The sequence below is a fragment of the Rutidosis leptorrhynchoides genome, chromosome 2, assembly GCF_046630445.1.
Source record: "Rutidosis leptorrhynchoides isolate AG116_Rl617_1_P2 chromosome 2, CSIRO_AGI_Rlap_v1, whole genome shotgun sequence".
NCBI lineage: Eukaryota > Viridiplantae > Streptophyta > Magnoliopsida > Asterales > Asteraceae > Rutidosis > Rutidosis leptorrhynchoides.
The window spans coordinates 71,416,044-71,432,733 of NC_092334.1; positions in this window are offsets into that span (position 1 = coordinate 71,416,044).

Genomic DNA, 16,690 nt, shown 5'->3' on the forward strand with positions numbered 1-16,690 from the left:
GATCCAATCCCCTTTTGTCTAGCTCTAACCTCACCGGAATCCTTTTCTTCATCACACGCCACGCAAAAATCTCTATTTTTTTCGGCACCAACTTATTTTATTGTACTCATGAACATGTAGTCGATTTTTCTTACTTGTTACTTACACGTACGTGTCCATAATTTTGTTAAGTAAATAAATTTTACGGAGTATAGAAGATGAACATAGATGGTGGCATTGAGAATTTTATAACAATCCACGGAAAATGTTTTAGTTATTTTCAAACTGTTTTGATGATTGATATTGGTGTATTTTATAAAGATATACAAATGTATATGATATCGGACCATTAATATAATATTACGGTTTCTATTATAAAACATTTAGATGATATTTTACAAATAATGGTTATGGTTATATATGCGAGTTATGGGTGATTACAAGATACAACCAATCGATTAGGATCTTAAATAAAACTAGATCTTTTCCTTTATTTAAATGTTGGTGTACTTTACTCAACGTGTAGGAGGCTAAGGTAGTTACGGGTTTAAGAAGAGCGTTGTCAAAGTTTATAAGCTTGATCTATTTATCAGGTGAGTTTCACGTGACTTTTAAACTGGGTTGCACTCGTTTTATAAACTGTTATTTTAAAGTTATTTTAAATGTTTTATATCTTTATATTATGTTTCGTTAATAAAGGTGTTTATTTAATTGTGATTGTTGCAATCATGTGATTTGGTGAAATTGATGGTTGCTAAACTTAGTGATTTTGACATTTTAAAAATAGTGAAATAAAAAAAATAAAATTGTGGGATGCGCAAAACTACGAGTTGGCGGTCCTAACAAAAAAAAAGAGTCGGCGAATGGCAAAACTACGAGGTAGCCATCAAATAAAGTGAAAATAGAGTGGTGAGATGCGCAAAACTACGAGTTGGCGATCCTGACGAATGGCAGAACTACGAGTTAGTCATCAAAAAAATTGAAAAAATAGTGGACGAATGGTAGAACTACGAGTTAGCCATCAAAAAGTGGAAAATAGTTAACGAATGGCAGAACTACGAGTTAACCATCAAAAAAGTAGATGAATGGCAAAAGTACGAGTTAGCCTTCAAAAAGTGACTAAAATGAAAAAAAAAAAAAAAAAAAAATTTAAATGGTTTGTTTGATTTAATCTTTAAAGTTTATGTTATTGAAAATTAATTGTTAGAGTTTTTGTTAAATGTTTGTAAATGTTTTAGAAATGTTTTCTTGTAAAAACCGTGATTCTCACAAGGCTTTATAGCTGACCCAAAACGTTTTTCAAAATGTGCTACTCAGGTTAAAGAAAAGGAAAAGAAAAAAAAATGTAGAGTTTAAAAGAATGAAGAGGATTGTGGTTTAGACGCTTCCGCTGATAAAGGAAACTGGTAGATCCGCACTCTGATAAAGTGGGTTGTTTCACCCCAACCTTTAACTGTGATTTGAATATGAGTTGCATGTAAACGCTAAAAGCAAGACGTAAGGATTAGCTTGCGTCCTTCATGTTCCCCATAAACAAGCTTGATCTCTCTATCTTCAAACTGAAAAACATAAAATGTAACATAAACATAATACGTGAGTGTAAAACATAAAAGGTAATATGTAAACATAAAGGCTAATATAAAAATAGAATTGTGATGGTGGGATCGTGAGTGGAAACAAGTAATATTTTAGTAGGTAAACTAACACCCTGAATGGGAAAAGAATCATTGTACGCTCATAACCGTATGGTTAATGTATAACATATACTTAAAACGTAAAATGTGTATGTTAATGTAAAACGTAATCGAAGAACATAAATGTATACAATCAACAATCAACAATCAACAATCAACAAGCTATATATAAGCAACGAGCAACAAGCAATGAGCAAAGCCTTCAGCTCATGATCCTTGTGTCCTACGTAGTTCAAAAGCAAATTTGGCAACTTTTTTATCTTTTTAAATTTTTTGATTTCATTCGAAAAAGGAAATTGTTCACTTTAATTAAGTATTGATCATGTAGCTTAAACTTTACTCCGTGTCTTGTTATGCTAATTTTAGTTACTTGTAGTTTATCGTTGCTAATATGTGGGTAAAATAGGAACGGCACTATCGTTTGGTTTGATGATTTTTGATGAATTTTAGGTTGCTGATACGCTGGATTAAATAGGAATAACACTACGATTTGATGATTTTCGCTAGTGATTTTGACTGAAATGTTAGGTTAGATGTAGTAAATTGTAATGAGTAAGATATACATATATGTAACTATTTTAAGTAATGAATACTAATTTTAAATTCGTCCTTATGTATAAAGAGTGATGATTTATATACGAGTAATTAGTAAATCATTCTAAATATTTTTAAATACGAGTAAAGCGAATATATTACTCGAAGGCCACAAAAAAAAGGGGGGCCTAACCCATCACAACACGCGAAAGAAGAATTCGAAACAGAGATATTTGTACACGACTGTTGCAGAGTATGGAACTATATATACACAATAATTAAGATAAATAAATTCAAGGAACAGATATTCAATCTAGCCACTCGATCCTCTTTTGCTTGTTGCGAATATTTATCCATTCAAACGATCTAAGTTGAATCTCCATCAATGCCGTCGGACCATTCCGACTCGTGTTCAAAAAAACCTTTTGATTGCGGTTTTTCCAAATCATTCTAAATATAACTTAATGTTTTATAATGTCGAAATGTACGACATGACACGGTGATGAATCATATGAATTTGGTGGTGTGTGATTTATTGTACGGGTATAAATTTCTTGTACGAGTTCTAGCAACTTCTGCGGACATCAAAACTTAAACAATTCAAATATCACTTGCAAAACTTATTTTATGAAACTTTTAACAATATCAACAATTTAACATATGTATTCAACTTTATCGGCTCCAAAATATTGAATTGGCCCATCAATTTTTTGCATGTAATGATCAATTTGGAAAATCAAACATAATTAATAGTTAATTAACAATAATTAATAACACAAAGTTACATCACAATCATGTTTCTAATCTTTTTTAATTTTGTATTCGTCACTTAGTGCAATGAGATAAAATATAAAATTTAATTAAAGGCGTTTACTATTCTTACTACCCGTAAATTCACGAGTTTGTTTAAACGAAACAATTTAATGACATGTTTTAAGCATTAAGTGAATGTAAATGTTAAGCTCATTTATTTTAATGACCCGTTTGACTAAAAAACTTGTCGTTGTTTTTACAAATATATAGAGACATGTATTTTCGCATACATATTTAACGTAATTAATTTCGTAAAAAGAATCCATATTTGAATATTAATAATATAATAATATTATTATATTAAAAGCAAATAATAATTATGACGACCCTCAACTTTTCATTTCTGTTATTATTGTTCCATTAATAGGACTTTATGTACTCGTAAACTTTGTTTTACGACTTTGATTAAATAGTAATTTTTGATCGATACCTTCTGTTAATATAAAGTTTATGTATTTCTGTGTTTCTATTTTTGTATATATTATACGTACTAATTAAAATGTGACAATATTTATAAGATTCCAACAGATAAGAATTAATGTAAACTAATTGGAACTTAATAAAATTAATAAAAGTTAGGGGTTAATAATTAAATAAAATGTAACTCTAATAATAATAATAATAATAATAATAATAATAATAATAATAATAATAATAATAATAATAATAATAATAATAATAAAATATGAAATACATAATAAATAGATAATACCGTAAAAAAGAAAAAAAAAGAATAAATATGTAATGGTATAAAAATCGGCTAGTTGCATAAACAGAAATATTAAAAACTTGATCCCTAAATTTACAATCCTAGTTAAACTATAATTAGAGTCCTTGATCTCCAAGCTTTTTGAGTAGGATTAGGAAACAAATTGCGCCTATAAATACCCTCATGTTTTCCCTAAAGTTCACCACAAATTAACCCACAAATTCCTACCATCCAGTCGATATTATCCAACTTGTTTTCCCTCCAAATCCCGTCGACTAAACCACCTCATCCAGCCTCCTGCATTCGACCAAAACAACCCCCTAAGCCTGCTGTTTTCAGTCGATCAATAACCCTTCAACTGCAACCTTCTGCAGTCGACAAAACCCACCAACTCAGTCCTACAATCGCCCGCTATTGCTGCTGAATTCATGACTCTCAACAGCTCAAGGATCACCCATTGTTGCTACAAAGTTTCTGCTGTGCTACTGCCTTCTGTCGAACCAGATTAAACCCAAAAAGACCTCCTTTTGGGTCGTTATTGTTGCTGCTACTGGATCTGCTTTAGCTCGTATTATCATCATCATAGTCTTAGCCTCTAAGGTAGTCTAAAACCCTAGTAAATCTTGTTCTTGATTCAATTATTTATAAGTATCGTATTAAGTATTATGATTAATAAGAAGGTTATGATTTTTATGTGTTAAAAGATTGATAATGAATATGAATTATGAATGTGTATGAATAATGATAATGAATATGATTATAAGAATATGAATATGACATAGGGTTATGAATAAGGATAAAAGATAAAAGATGAATGATTATGATTTTATGAAAGTGAATATAAACAAGTATGAATATGAGTATGATTAAAAAGATTAGGGTTATAAGTTTTGGATAATATGTAGTGACCCAAACTTTTCCATGTTTATATATATTAAATGAAATTGATTTTTACATGATTAAGTGTTTCCGACATGTTAAGCAATCAAACTTGTTAAAACTTGATTATTTGATATGAGTTTCATGTAGACAATTGACCACCCAAGTTGACCGGCGATTCACGAACGTTAAAACTTATAAAAACGACATGACGATATATATATATATATATGGATATACATATAGTTAACATGAGATTATGATAAGTAAGGATCTCCATAAGTATATTAACAATGACTTATATACATAAAAACAAGACTACTAACCTAAGGATTTCGAAACGAGACATATATGTAACGATTATAGTTGTAACGACATTTAAATGTATATATATCATATTAAGATATATTAATATATCATAATATCATGATAATATAATAATTTAACATCTCATTAGATATAATAAACAATGGGTTAACAACATTAAATGAGATCGTTAACTTAAAGGATTTCAAAACAACACTTACATGTAACGACTAACGATGACTTAACGACTCAGTTAAAATGTATATACATGTAGTGTATTTAGATGTATTAATATACTTTTGGAAGACTTCAAGACATATATCAAAACACTCATACTTAACGAAAATGGTTACTGTGACGATCGCTCCAAATCCATATGGACAATACGTCATTCATTGATTTCATTGCGAGGTATTTGACCTCTATATGATACGTTTTGTAAACATTGCATTCTTTTGAAAGGCACACCATAAATGAATATTTAAATCAAAGGTTTTCGACATCTAATGATTTCTACATATAGACAATCACCGTAATATAATAGTTTACAATAATACTTCCGTTGATAATGCAGTCAAAATAAGATACATGGTGATGATTTGGTGAATGCAACGTTTCCTTGAAAAATATGCCATGTATGACTCCTTGCACATAGCTTGTCTAACATATAAGAAAACAGCGGAAGGCTTCTAGGAACCTGAGAATAAACATGCTAACAAGTGTCAACACAAAGGTTGGTGAGTTCATAGTTTTAGTGTTTCGTATAATCTGTATATAAAAGTGGATCACAAGATTTCAGTTGTTTCATCCAGAAACGTTTATCAAAATATTCTACGAAATTGAGCACCCTGGTAACTAAACTTAACGTATATATAATTTGTACCCTTTGTATAATCATCTTAATAATACACGCAAACCAACGTGTACGCTTCTCAAATAGCATACGTCCGTTAAAAGGCTAGTGCTCTAGCTCAGACTGGGATATCAAGCCCTATGGATCCATATACTACTACTCGCGCCCCCCAGTTCTTATAACTGGCAGTTAACAGTTACCAAAGCTAAGGGATTTTCAGTTCAAACTCAGTGTAGAATTTAGTATGTACTTGTATCCATTGCGTTTAAAATAAAGTGCATGTATTCTCAGTCCAAAAATATATATTGCAAAAGCAATTAAAAAGGGAGCAAATGAAACTCACGCATATAAATATTGTAAATCAGTTAATAAAGGATTTGCATGTATTCTCAGCCCAAAAATGTAGAGAGTAAAAGGGATCATATGAAACTCACGCATATAAATATTGTAAATCAGTTAATAAAGGATTTGCATGTATTCTCAGCCCAAAAATGTAGAGAGTAAAAGGGATCATATGAAACTCATCTTAGCAGCATATAAAGTCGTTCACCAAAATGTGACTGAAACTCGGATTACCAAATAATCGTAGATCTCAACGTATCAATATTGAGATTCAATATTGTAGGAAAGTACGTAGACGCAACAGAGATGATAAACACTAGATTTGATTCACAAATATACCCTCGAACATTACCCATAACCTCCTTGGCAATAACTCATAATTTCCTTAGCTCTATCCCGCTCAAAAACCCATTTTGAAGGTGACATGCTCATAACCTCGTCGTAGTATTTTAGGTATATATACTACTAATAATGATAAGATTAATAATAATAATAATAATAATAATAATAATAATAATAATAATAATAATAATAATAATAATAATAATAATAATAATAATATATAATTTAAATATATACAGAGTAAAATTATTTAGGAAATAAACTGAACGAAATCGAGTTTTTATAGTATGTGGCCTGCTACAGTACCTCATGCGATCGCATGAGTTTTCACTGTAGCACTGTAGCAAAATACGATTTCAATGTAGCAAATAGTGTTTTACTGTAGCAAATAGTGTTTTAATGTAGCAAAGTCATTTTACTGTAGCAAATAGTGTTTTACGGTAGGAAAGTCGTTTTTACTTGTACATATATATATATATATATATATATATATATATATATATATATATACATATAATTGTTCATGAATCATCGAGAGCAGTCAAATGTAATTTAATAAATGAAACAGATCTAAAATTTTGAAATTCAACTTCATAGACTTTGCTTATCGTGTCGGAAACATTAAATCATTTAAAGATAAAGTTTAAATTTGGTCAGAAATTTTCGGGTCATCACAGTACCTACCCGTTAAAGAAATTTCGTCCCGAAATTTAAGTGAGGTCGTCATGGCTAACAATAGAAATGTTTTCATGACGAATATGAGTTGATAAATAGAATTTTATCACCGTTGAATTATATGGATAAAACAATCCGATTTCTCGAAGCGTATGAGAGAAGTTATCGTAAAAGAGTGAAATGAAAGAATAGAGATTCGTCTTAGCTTTTGACGTAGTTACGATTGATTTCCGGAATTTAAGGAGTAGAAAATCTTCATAATTTAAATAAGATTTGATTCTTCGGAATTTGCGGAAATTAGGATTTTCTTTGATTAAATGCGTAATCTGCCTCGATTGCTATAAATTGACCTCTTCCGTTTCATTTATTTTCACCACTCCTATAATCTTCTTTCTTATTTCATACATCCTAATAGATTGTGAAAATGCTTAATCCAGTTCTGATTCTTGATATTTTCCTGGCTATCGTATCCTTCATTCTTCTTTTTCATCTGCCACCAGAGGAAATTATTTTCTTCTACTATTACCTTGGGGTTATAGTGTTTTTCATTCTCCCGTGTCTTTATATTGCTATACGCATTGATATACACGGTTTGTAATTTCGGGGTTGTTATCGGGCTTTATGTTCTCCATTATATTTCGGAGCTTCATGCTTTCGTTTTCTCTTCCCGACCTTAAGTCAAGCGAATAATGGTCCAGAATTCGTAGGTATGAATTTCAGAATAAACATAATTAATGTTCTAAGAAAGAAACGGTAATGGCACAATCTGACTTGTCAAATTACCAGAATATCTGGAAAAGACCGAATCATCAAGAAATATATTTTCTTGATATGTTTAGAGGTTAAATAGAATGAAAAAGTTATGTAACATGGTTCATGATGAGGGTATGATCTGAGAACCTTTATCACGTTCTATTAGAAACTCAGCATGACTTACTGTAATATAATCACGTTGATCAAGTGTCATTATATTATACTAACTCATGCTTCAGCTCCCAACACCACTTCCAATATATTCATATTTTAAACTTGAAAGTTTCAGAATTTAGAAACTAAAATAGTTTCTTTTATGATGTAACACAGATATCGCAAGGAGAAAATTGATTTCCGATACGAATGATTATGAAATTATCTCCAGAAATATGAAGGATATTTATAATGAAAGATACGATGATATTTTAGAATTTCTAATATCAGAGGATGATGAAGAATATTGTCCACAAGGGTTTAGATTCGGAAGCAAGGTATTCATTAATGGCTTCAGCAGATACTGAATCATTTGGATTCTTTGAAGGCAGATTTCGTCCTTATGATTTATCCATAGCCTCTTTCATACTTTGCTCAATCCGTTTTCCAGTTTCAAACTTTCTCTTTTTCTGAGCTTTGCCAGCACACTATCCTTTATCATCAAACTTTTTACTGTTAAGGTCGTTTACAGTTTTTGCTGCTTCATCAGCATTTTTCAAGATTTCGAGAACTAGTTCGTAGTTTAAGGTGTTTTTCAGAAACTTCACATTCGAAATCTGTAAGTCTAGAAGATAGATGTTATCTATATATAACTGTTATCGTAGAAAATACTGCGAGATTCAAAATACTGATTGCTAATTCCCGGTGGTTGGTATGGTAATTGTTGTTACTAGTTGTATATGAGTACTTGATAGAGTTTCAATGAATAATTATCGTGATTTTTTGAAGAAACTTAGGTCACAGATTAATGAAGTTGCTGGTAAATTTACTGCTAATGTGGTGGGACATGAAAGGTTCCCTTGTAACAAGAACGTATATGTCCAGATTACAATAAGGCTTAATCTGAAAAGTTGAAGTTGACTGGTTGGAAGTGTGGTAAAACTGGATACTTTGAAAAGGAATTGCAAGGTTATTTTTGCTAAAAACAATACCAAAGGATCTTTCACAGTTTTGAAGTCAAAGTATAGCTTTGAAAGATGTAGAGATCTAAGAATGATTTCACCGGTTCAGAGTTATGACTTGGATTCTGATCCGTCAATATCAGAATATGTAATTGAATTTGTATGAAAACGATTGTATATCGTTGTGAGCATTGTTAATAATTTTTGAATCAAAGTTGAAGAATGTACAGTGTAACATATTAATTGTGAACTTATATATTTTCCGAGTATTACCTACCCGTTAAAGATTTCACAAGTAATATTTTGTACAAAAGAATTTTTCATTACAGTCTTTATGAAAATATCTGTATGTATATTTTCTTCGGATGTAATTCGGATCATAGTAAGCTCATTTGATTTTTGGATTGAATTAGAAATGAATAATCTCTAAAACATTAGAGATTACATAATCTTGGTGGAGTATTTCACTAATGAAATCAATACTTCATTATTTATTCTTTTTCCTTGGTGAAGGATGTTGATTGTTCGGGGAATTTTTTTGTGAACCATTACAAGGTACAGATGATAATTTTTGGAAAGTTTCGAGTACATCGAAAATGAAAATGAAAAATCAATTATGTAATTAAATAATACACTTGGTTTGTTAGGAATGGAATTTATTAATTTGAAACAGAGATTGTAGTTAACGATGGCTAAGTTGTTAACGAAAGATGTACTTTATATCATATTAGTAATATGAATTAACTGAGTAATATTTACCCTTTTTCAATTCATACATAATAGCTTAGTACGAAAAGATTTATGATGATTTTAAAATTTATATATATATATATATATATATATAAGATATACATATAAATTCTTTAGAGGAATTGAGTTATTACTTCATAACTCATTGATACAATATACTCGTTGTTGTCTCGTAATGATGTCCACAGTGCTTTCTTGAACTGGCAGAGCTTGTGATGTTAGAGGTGCTGATGATTCTAATGATGTTGACAGCACTAACTATGCTGGTGAGGCTAAGGGTACTATTGATGCTGTTGGTAAAACAAGTCTAGCTTGTACCTTACGCATCATTCTTGTCAGGGTTTCTATTATTCCTTCAATTTATCTGATTTACGGTTAGAACTGGGATAAATAATCTCTAAAATTTTAGAGATTACATGATCACCGTAGAATATTTCTTCGATGAAGTTATGAATCAGTACTTCATCATTTATTGTTGTTGGCACTCCTTGGTATCTACGGTGCGTATGATGTTGATATCCGAAGTACAGTTTTTAGATGTGATATTGAGGTGTGGGATGCGGATGTGGTTGTTAGTGGTGGTAATGGTACTGTTGTTGTTGATGATGGTGGTACTGGTTATGCTGCTGGTGCTGCTGCTGGTGTTTGTAACCTTCGCACCATATTCTCCAAAGCCACTACCCGAGAGCTAAGCTCATTGACTTCTTCTATTATACCGGGATGATTGGCGGTTTGGACGAGCGGATGAATAAGATCCATAATTTGAGATAGTATATTATCGTGATGAGATACTCTGAAAATGAGAGAGAAAATGGTGTCTCGAACATGTTCGCCGGTAAGTGCTTCAAGTTCTTCGCCAAGAGGGCAATGTGGTGGATGAAAGGGATCGCCTTCTTCTTGTCTCCAATAATTAAGTTGGCTACGAACCCATCCCCAATTCATCCAAAATAGATGATGGCTAATTGGTTGATCCATTCCGGTTACACTGTCTTCGGAATTCAGGTGAATATCCATATCGGAATAGCTGTCAGAGTTTGAACTAGATACGGGATCCATCTTGTATAATTAGGGAGATGATTTTTGATATGAATTAGATTATAGAATTTAGTTTGGTATTCTTCAATACATAATTTACATATGTATATATAATACCAAATTCCATAAATCACGGAGAAATTTTCGGAAGATATCAGGAAAAGTTTACAGTAACAGATACGCTAAGATATGAATTTTTGTCTATACACTATTTATGCAATAAATGCAGGAAAACGTGTCTAGACTTAAGAATGATAAGCATGTAATTTCCGACAAGAAATGATAAGCAAAACTTTTAACATGCAGACACGGTCGAAGTTCAAACTTACTAATGCATCTTAACAACTATCAGTTAGACACATACATGCAAGACCTGGTTCGCTAGGATCAACGCTCTGATACCAACTGTGACGATTGCTCCAAATCCATATGGACAATACGTCATTCATTGATTTCATTGCGAGGTATTTGACCTCTATATGATACGTTTTGTAAACATTGCATTCTTTTGAAAGGCACACCATAAATGAATATTTAAATCAAAGGTTTTCGACATCTGATGATTTCTACATATAGACAATCACCGTAATATAATAGTTTACAATAATACTTCCGTTGATAATGCAGTCAAAATAAGATACATGGTGATGATTTGGTGAATGCAACGTTTCCTTGAAAAATATGCCATGTATGACTCCTTGCACATAGCTTGTCTAACATATAAGAAAACAACGGAAGGCTTCTAGGAACCTGAGAATAAACATGCTAACAAGTGTCAACACAAAGGTTGGTGAGTTCATAGTTTTAGTATTTCGTATAATCTGTATATAAAAGTGGATCACAAGATTTCAGTTGTTTCATCCAAAAACGTTTATCAAAATATTCTACGAAATTGAGCACCCTGGTAACTAAACTTAACGTATATATAATTTGTACCCTTTGTATAATCATCTTAATAATACACGCAAACCAACGTGCACGCTTCTCAAATAACATACGTCCGTTAAAAGGCTAGTGCTCTAGCTCGGACGGGGATATCAAGCCCTATGGATCCATATACTACTACTCGCGCCCACCAGTTCTTATAACTGGCAGTTAACAGTTACCAAAGCTAAGGGATTTTCGGTTCAAACTCAGTGTAGAATTTAGTATGTACTTGTATCCATTGCGTTTAAAATAAAGTGCATGTATTCTCAGCCCAAAAATATATATTGCAAAAGCAATTAAAAAGGGAGCAAATGAAACTCACGCATATAAATATTGTAAATCAGTTAATAAAGGATTTGCATGTATTCTCAGCCCAAAAATGTAGAGAGTAAAAGGGATCATATGAAACTCACGCATATAAATATTGTAAATCAGTTAATAAAGGATTTGCATGTATTCTCAGCCCAAAAATGTAGAGAGTAAAAGGGATCATATGAAACTCACCTTAGCAGCATATAAAGTTGTTCACCAAAATGTGACTGAAACTCGGATTACCAAATAATCGTAGATCTCAACGTATCAATATTGAGATTCAATATTGTAGGAAAGTACGTAGACGCAACAGAGATGATAAACACTAGATTTGATTCACAAATATACCCTCGAACATTACCCATAACCTCCTTGGCAATAACTCATAATTTTCTTAGCTCTATCCCGCTCAAAAACCCATTTTGAAGGTGACATGCTCATAACCTCGTCGTAGTATTTTAGGTATATATACTACTAATAATGATAAGATTAATAATAATAATAATAATAATAATAATAATAATAATAATAATAATAATAATAATAATAATAATAATAATATATAATTTAAATATATACAGAGTAAAATTATTTAGGAAATAAACTGAACGAAATCGAGTTTTTATAGTATGTGGCCTGCTACAGTACCTCATGCGATCGCATGAGTTTTCATTGTAGCACTGTAGCAAAATACGATTTCACTGTAGCAAATAGTGTTTTACTGTAGCAAATAGTGTTTTACTGTAGCAAAGTCATTTTACTGTACAAATAGTGTTTTACGGTAGGAAAGTCGTTTTTACTTGTACATATATATATATATATATATATATATATATATATATATATATATATATATATATATATATATATATATATATACATATATACATACATATAATTGTTCATGAATCGTCGAGAGCAGTCAAATGTAATTTAATACATGAAACAGATCTAAAATTTTTAAATTCAACTTCATAGACTTTGCTTATCGTGTCGGAAACATTAAATCATTTAAAGATAAAGTTTAAATTTGGTCAGAAATTTCCGGGTCATCACAGTTACAGTTACATTCCCATTCTTTTTTCATCAAGAATTCTAGTCGTATTCATACCCGTATTATACACAGCTTCTAGACGTACTTACTATGGGTATATACCAATAGGAACTAGCATGAGATTCCACTCTTGATTATGTCATGCATGGCTAATCAATTTTAACTTCTACCATGAACTAGTCAACTAACTAGAACTCTTTTTAACCCCACTCACCACTCACCACATACCACTCATCATTCACTCCATTTCACTTCCAATTCTCTTTCTAATTCTCTCTCAACACACACACACACACACACACACACACACACACTTATGAACGAATTTTTCCAGTAGCTAATCATCATCTTCATCAAAAATTACTTCAAGAATCAAGCTATAATCATCTTAGGAAGAATACTTCAAGAACACTTCGAAAATCCTTTCAAGTTTACTACTTTACATCCAAGCTTTCTAATCCATTCCAAGTAATCATCTAAGATCAAGAAACCTTTGTTATTTATAGTAGGTTATCTTTCATATTCAAGGTAATATTCATATTCAAACTTTGATTCAATTTCTATAACTATAAACTATATTAATTCGAGTAAAAATCTTACTTGAACTTGTTTTTGTGTCATGATCCTACTTCAAGAACTTTCAAGCCATCTAAGATCCTTTGAAGCTAGATCATTTCTTGTCACTTCCAGTAGGTTTACCTACTAAACTTGAGGTAGTAATGATGTTCATAACATCATTCGATTCATATATATAAAACTATCTTATTCGAAGGTTTAAATTCGTAATCACTAGAACATAGTTTAGTTAATTCTAAACTTGTTCGCAACAAAAGTTAATCTGTAACAACCCAAACCAACCCGCGAACAAACCACGTGAAAATACAAAATAATAAAAAAAAATTTGCTGAACTGCCACCTGGCGCGGCGCGCCAAACCTGACTGTCCGGAAAGTCTTTAAATGCGAAAATGTTTGACTAGTTCCCGACATATTTAGGCGTAACGCTTTTAACCCCATGTTCCATATATAAAAACTAGCACGTTCTATTAATAAAATTATGTTTACCAAGCGGGGCCCACATCGACCCAAATTTCCCTTTAAGTATCAAAATACAATTTTCGACCATAAGACTTTTAATACAAAACAAAGCCGAGCATGGCGATTGGGGATACGCTACCCAATCCTAATAAATCCAAAAGCAAGCCTTCTACGCAAACTATGCAAGTCCTCTAATCCTCGCGCTTACCCGAGCCACCATCCGCATGCAATCTATAAAAAGAGTCAACAACGAGAGGGTAAGCTAACGCTTAGTGAATGATAATATACTACATACATCTATATGTATAAAATGGACACGCCACAAAATAACAAATACCGCATACGAGGCATCCATATATAAGGCACTACACTAAGCATACCGTACGATCCCTAAGCAACGAGCTAAAGATACAACAACAATATAAGTTCACCAACGACGATGTGAACAACGCCAAATAGCTACACCCGGAGGGTTAGCTACAACACAACAATACATTAATATATAACAATATAAACGAACAAGGTTAACACCTTAACCCAATACCGAGAACCAAATACCACAATGAAGATTGGCCGAACTACACGAGCCTTAGTAATCCGAAACCACACGAGATTACTATCTTCACAACATCGAGGTTGGCCGAACTACACGAGCCTTAGTAATCCGAAACCACACGAGATTACTACCTCAATAAGATGACCGAACTACACGAGTCACCATGAATCCGAACTACACGAGATTCATTTTTTTGATAAGATGACCGAACTACACGCGTCATCGTGAATCCGAACTACACGCGATTCACTTCTCCAACTCAAAACCCTTCGCCATTGGGGTTATATCATCCACATCACAACCACGTGTGATAGTGTACACACAAAACGTGTACCTCGCCAAAGGTGGTCAACCAAAACGCACAACCGTGCCAATTGGATCTAAACGCAAGTCTATCAAATCCACCTATATGTGAAGTGAGCTCTATAACCGAGAACCACTTCACCCGACCCGCACCCATCCTACACATACATATGCACATAGGATATTATCACTCACCTTGAAGTCTTGAAGAGTGCTTCCAAGTAAACCGCCACTCGCCAATGGAAAATACCTATTCCATTATCACAATTACAACAATACACTTAGAGTGGATTTACAAATCAACCCAATTCGTCACTTAGTGCAATTGCGACCCAAATGCACTTCCAAGCACAAACCGTGCCCACAACTAACCAATAATCACTAACACAAGTGAGAATGGTCCTAATACGCCAATTAAACCCGAACTCAAGTGTTAAACATGTGTCATACCCATTTTGACACTTAAACCCTAATTTTGACCCATAAGGTCAAAATCTCACCATTTACAAGTTTTGACACCAAAACACATTTAACTCGGTTCTATACTTCAACTTAATCCATTTTAAGTTTATAAACATCATTAAATCGCCAATTGGGTCATAATTACCACCGAACCCTAATTTGACCCAAAGTCACAATTAGTCAACCATAATACCCTAAATGGGTTCCAATACTTCAATAATCACTAACTTAAGTGATTAAACTCAATTTCAAGTCCTAAACATGGCCAATTAGTTCACCAACCCAAAATCCACCAACAATTAACAATAAACCCAATTACTAGCATCACTAAACCCATTTCATCATCTAAAAGGGTTTTTCATCAAACTAACTCAAACCCTAACTTGAATATCAAATCAAATAGATGAAATTCGGAGTTTGAGCTTACCAATACCACCACAACGTAGCTAGGAACGAAAGGAACAACTTTAGAACTCGAGCTTTTGATCAATTCGGCCTCCTTCTTCACCAAAACCCTAAATCTCTCTCTAGAATCTCTCTCTCTCTCTCTAGATAGTTGGGAGTGATGAATGGATGTGAAAATGATCCAAAACTGATCCAAACCAGCTAATGTGGCTCACAAATCCGGCCTCAAGTGAAATTACCCAAATACCCTTCATTTAAACCAATTTAAAACAAAGGATTCTGTCAGCGCGATTCGGCGCGGCGCGCACCAGACCCGCGCGGCGCGCAAGTAGTCAGTTTCAGGTTCTTTTGCTTTTTAACTAAATATAAATATTAAACGAAGCCCGTTCTCGTATGTCTTTTATAAACAAGTATACAAAATAAATATTCGGGTCTTACAACTCTCCCCCACTTAAACTCGATCACGTCCTCGTGATCCTCGTCACTTAACCAAACGGACCCCACTTACGGTCCTAGACATAAGTTCCAACCCGACTTTCCTAGGCAACTATTCTCATTGAAGCACCTTTAACACTAAAATCGTCATCCGCGATTTTCTCAATCCACAATCCGAGCACAAAAACCATGCTCCTTCCCTAACATCGGGAAAACTCAACCAATCTCGTACCGAGATATAAATCCCTTAGCGTACTATTACCGAGTACAACGCTAAAAGCACCCAAGTCCCAACCTAAGGTCAACAACCCGAACCGATGAAGACCGATCCAAACGAATCCTTACGGATAACACCACTCAATAGACATCCCTTGTAGTGCGCAATACGACCAATACGCAACTACCGTAACATCATAATCCA